This window comes from Bombus affinis, chromosome 18 (genome assembly GCF_024516045.1).
Source record: "Bombus affinis isolate iyBomAffi1 chromosome 18, iyBomAffi1.2, whole genome shotgun sequence".
Taxonomy (NCBI): domain Eukaryota; kingdom Metazoa; phylum Arthropoda; class Insecta; order Hymenoptera; family Apidae; genus Bombus; species Bombus affinis.
Window position 1 is genome coordinate 2116372 of NC_066361.1, and position 5598 is coordinate 2121969.

At 37.4% G+C, this 5598-nt stretch overlaps 1 long non-coding RNA gene across 1 annotated transcript; it reads left to right on the forward strand.

The window, feature by feature from the left end:
- Positions 1-780: 780 nt before the first annotated feature.
- On the forward strand, positions 781-5299 carry LOC126926742 (uncharacterized). Its single transcript, XR_007714835.1, has 2 exons — positions 781-841; positions 895-5299. It is a non-coding gene; the product is annotated as an uncharacterized LOC126926742 (long non-coding RNA).
- The last annotated feature ends 299 nt before the right edge of the window (positions 5300-5598 follow it).

The window sequence follows — 5598 nt, forward strand, 5'->3', positions numbered from 1 at the left end:
TGGAGAATATTTAGAAGTGGTCGCCTAAGGTGACGTCAGGGCAAAAGAGTTTGGGGTTACACTCGAAACGCCCGTGGCCAGGGTCACGCAGGCCCTTTCCACGAAACTATCCACTTAAAAAGAAGACCGACGACACATTGATGTACCCGACGATGCCGTGGCTCTCGCGATATTGTTTATGGTTCGGCCGATATCTTAGGCCTTTTGTCCACGATACTACATATAACTCGTGGATATAACTTAACGTTCTTCTAAAAAGTGGTGAGAATATGAAAGTGATAGAATCTCTTTGATTTTATATAATAAAATTTTCTTAACGAGATTAATCGTATAGTTAGGAAATAAATAGTTACAGAAACGTGGTTTAAATAGACATTTTATATTTTATATTTTTAACTTAAATTATATGCAGATTATTCGTATCAAATGTTCATTAAAATATTTATGCCAGTTAGTACATCGCATTTATCTAAAATAAATTACTAACTAAAAGTCGTATTGACATGATATTTTTGGTCTTGGAATTCGATATTGTTTCTTCAAAATCTGAATTATGCGACAGCTTACAATCGAAAAGGAGGGACTGGTGGTATATTAATGTAGTATCGGGGCCAAAAGGCCTAAGGTATCGGCCGAACCGTAAACAAAGTACCGTTCAGCATCAATGTACCGTTGGGTCTTTTTAAGTGGACAGTTTTCGTGGAAAGGACCCGCGTGATCTTTACCACGGGCGTTTCGGGACACCTGTTCCGAAGGACGGGAAAAGGCAAAGAGACGCTAGAGAGTGTTAGTTGAGATGCCGGAGTGAACGGATGCCAAGAGTGTGCAGAGTGTGCAGAGTGTGCAAGGTGTGCAGAGTGTGAGTTGAGAGGCAAGAGCGAGCGAGTGTGGAAGCGGAAGAGTATGAATTGGGAAGTCGAAAGCCGCCTGTGAGAATAAGACGTACAACAGCATTGTAATCATTTCGTTGCTTCGAATATTATTTATTAAATCAAAACATCATCACTTGTCCTTTCCTCTAAGACCCATTAAGATACTACATTAATGATATATGAAGTTTCGTTTATAGGCAATAGTGCAGCTCGTTTTTCATCCGCTGTAATGTTCGGCGACGAGATTATAATCGCATCGTGAATCGGATGGAGATAGCTATCTGCTCGATGGTTCTTCAGGCGAGAAATTAGTTAGAACGTCAAAATTAAATTTCGTCAATCGTTCTCGCGATTCTTTTTTCTTTTTGCCATTAACTCTATTAAATAGTCGGTTGCTCGAACGTCGAAGTTAAACGGCACGTTTGATTAATATTCCATCGACTTTAATTAGGTTCATGGCTGTCATGTGTTTTACGTTATTGTCGAAATATTGCTGAAAATAACGATGCGATGTAACTAACAATTTTCTAATTGCTTTTCGTTTATCAACTACGTAGCTTATTAGGACTATAGCCTATGGACAACAACGTGAATGTATATTTTGAGTATAGGATACCGATATCTTATTAGACACTTTGGAACTCTAGAATTTTAAACTAGATATTTAAAAATGTTTATATTCCCCCCTCTACGTATAACATTTCCTCTCGTGTATAAGTTAAAGTAATAATAAAATGTTATTTGATTAATATCTATTAAACCTAGAAATTGAAATTGGAAATTTAGAATCTGAGAAACAAAATTCGTATATCTATTAAATAATCGAAGAAAGTGTGTTCTAATTTCCTACTACTAACTTGTCGTAGAAACTATCATGATAAGTTAGTTTTCCAATCCCGAGATTTAAAATGAACGAAACTTTTCTTTAAATTTTTTACTTCTTCAACTATGAGCTATCCACTCAGTTCGGCTGGATATCGAAGATTATGGATTCTTGAAGTATTTAACTCTAGCAGTATTTAACATATCTAAGCAGCGAAGCATAGTTCGTTTAAAAGTTTCTTTTGAAGCGTATTCGGCATTTGCTCTTCTTCTTCGTCGATCGGCAGTTGCCTAGCGTGAAGTTTTCGGATTTCGCCATCGATTATTGTTGAAGACCCGCGTCAAACTTTATAGTTGTACTCCAATGAAATCACTTTAATAAAGAAATTTAAAGAAGAAATAATTTTGAAATTATACACGTATCTTGTGTATTTGGAGGTTATTTACACCTTTAAATAAATATATTCATAAGTAGATTATTATTTTATTATTTGGTATATTTCTAGTTCGTACAAGAATTAATAGTGAACTCTGCTTTTAAAAATTAATATAATATGAATAGATGAGAAGGAGAAAGATAGATAGCGTATCGAACACCGACGCGAGATCATTAATGACTTATGGTAATTTGTACGTTCGATTGTGCAATCCTGATAGAATGTAATCGTGTTATTTAGGCGATGTTACGTAACGGCAATCGTCGTGCGTTATAGCATGGAAATGCTTGTTCCTCGGTGGGACCGTTCAGTCGACTTTTATTACCGATCTCGAACGCAGATGTGCGGAGTCTGATTAGAAAAGAATCGTATTGCTTCGATGATAATTGGGTATTTTTGTTGGTGTATCGTTTGAATCGACACGTTTTCCAGGTATAATTACTCAGATGATAAATGTGATTTATTCGTTGCTTAGCTTACTTTCTATTAATCCTAATTAATCGTTCGTGAATTGAATGCGGACACGTCATGTTCTAAATAGCTCCGTTTTTCATACGTATTGTTATAAATTTTATTTGTCTGTATTATATTTCACGGTTATTTTTTTCTGAACTTTACAAGTCGCGTAACCAACACTATAGTTACAATAATAAAATGCCTTGAAAGAAATTTTGAATACCTCGGATCGCAGTTCTTTAAATCTTCAAATTAAGAACATTGTCTCTTCCGTTTCGTCGATTATTATTTTACAAACGAAGGGAGTCTAATATCTTCCATCAAAGTTCTCTTACAAAATTTTTACCAGTAAGTACCTCTTAAATTTTCAGAGAAAGAAGTACATACTTTGAGATCGGTAAAATTTCACAATTGAATAAAATTTAATTTTTCGTTCGTCGAATATTCCGCGTTGCGCGTTATGCTGCACTCTTCCTTAGAACTTTCTTGAAATTTTTACAAAAGGGAAATATTGAAATTAAAAAAATTGTATCTTTCCTTCATCGAATATTCAACACTCGTAATACCACGTTTTTCGTTCTATTTGGCCGGCCACGTGATATTGATGCGTCTTCCCCGAAGACAAGCACACGGATGTCTAATTTTATCTCTACTCGAGACAAGGCAAAAAGAACACGACCAGAGGTGTCAGTATAATCGACAATGCTCGAATCGAGTTCCCGGCACTGTTGAATCATTCGTGCGGTAAACAGGTTCCGTTGAAGTCAAAAGCAAGCGCGCCATTATCCGTTCACCGGCCGTGCAAAAATCAAGTCGTATTTATGTAAATTGGTGCGTGCTGCTACGTTCGAGCAATCCTCAAGAGACAAGGGACAAGGGAGGAAGCATTCGACTGATTTCGCGTAGAATCGACGAACTTTGTTCCTTCAGTGGAAAAAACTTATTGAAATAGTTAGGCTATAGGAAATGTAAATTTAAATTGGGAGTTTTTGTGAAAGGTAACTTTGGCAACTTGAAAAGTATACTTAAGTATAGGGCAAGTATTAGATAAATGTAATTGGTATACGAGCACGTTCTTAGATATAACAAACTTTATTAAATTAACGTAGACAACGTAGACACGTTATCCAATTAATAATAATATCTTTCCACTCCTGGCGCGTTTAATTCACCTTCGATTCATCGTGATAACAGGAAAAGTTTTTTTTCGAAGAAAAATACCGGCTTCGTCTGCAAAGTAGCATTGCGATAAAACTGTTTGTAACTTGCAAGGCGACATTCGAAGCGATACAGAAAAAAGGAGCGCTTGAAAAATACTGGTAATTAGCTGAGAATTTTGTGAAGTCACCGCGATTGGTTGAACAATAAATTTTGGTCGTCGAACTTCATTAGGCGTTCTCTGGATCACTTTTTGAGCGCATCGACGAATGAGTTCTCAAGAACAAATAACTTCAAGTATCTCCAGAATTACTCTATCTAAACCCCAAACCATTCGCTATTTCCAACTCTGCAGTAGCCACCATCTGCAGACGTTTGGAAACAAACTTTTGCCTCGTTCGTTCAAGATCATTTCGTAAGAAGAAATGCTGTTGTAACACGGACTCTTCGTACGCTTTTTATCGGATAGAAAATTTTCATTCGAACGCGATCAACTTGGTTTGTTGGGCCGTCCAGCACTTGGTCCCACGCGACTCAATGTTTCATGCGTGTTTCCGTATCAGCTGCGAACCGATATATGGCGTTTCCAGGTTCTCTCGAGCAAACTATATCAAGACATTCTACGAATGTACAAGGTGATCCACATAATTGCTCGCAACTATGTTCTTTTTACAGTTTATGAGATCTATGATCCACACTGACGAGTTAATTCACCTTCCTCGGTTAACGGGTAAATTAATCTTCAAATAACTTATAAAACTATTCTGATAAAGTTAGCCGGACAAACCAGAGACACCCAATATAACCGAAGATAAAGAAATTAAAAAATGCAGTCACCCAAACGGACGAGCGAACGGATAATTTATGCGGTTTTGCGGTCGCGCGACATTCCGTTTAATTCATCGAAAAGTGCTCATAACGACACGCCATTATTTCCAATTCCTGTCATATTATTTACTCGGTCCAAGGATGTATTCGTTCGTTCACTGTACATCGGCTTCCAAGCGAATATCCATCGCCGGAAACATCTGTTGCGGTAAACAACGGTCGGAACTATGGCGCGAAAAGCGGTCAGATATGCGTGGATGCTTTACCGCGATGCTTTATCGGGAGTCGTAAATTACGATTTGACTAATCGACGCCACGAATCGTTCGATCCCTTATTTCTTGTGCGATAATAAGGGTGGTTGATTGAATATAACGCTGCTATTAACAGGTTATTATATATTTGAATGATCCAACAACTTCAGTATGATACAAGATTGAATACTTGAAATGACAACACCGAATTAGTACGACCTGAGACCCCTTCCGTGTTGACGACGGTGATGATCTATCTTCTGTCGATTGACTGCCTTCGTGTAAAGATATAGGAGGGATTCGGAAATACAAATAATTTCCTTTATTTAGCACACAACAGTTATACATATATCTTATACTCGGAAGACCTCGAAAACCTACTCGCACGTGCGCTTGTTGTCAACCGACTCTTCCAGATGCCTCTAACGACTGACTATCGTCTTATGTCCCAACCAAGGCCTGGACGCCCTCTGACGCTTACACACACATTCACATGTACAGTGTAAATGTATCATCTTCCTAACACTTCGACTTGTAGATTCTTGCTGTTCCTTGCTATTCAAACTGAAAAGTAATCTAACAATGGCGTGGAACCGTTGAATGCGAAACAGTGGACAATCAGTGCTTATTGACAGTTTCCTTTCCCTGACATTTACATGCTATCATAAACGTTTCTGACGAAACGTGCAAAACTGTACACATTGTTTCAAAACACAATTATTATAAAATATTCTGTACATTATTAATGTTAATGAAAATGAACTATTACGTTT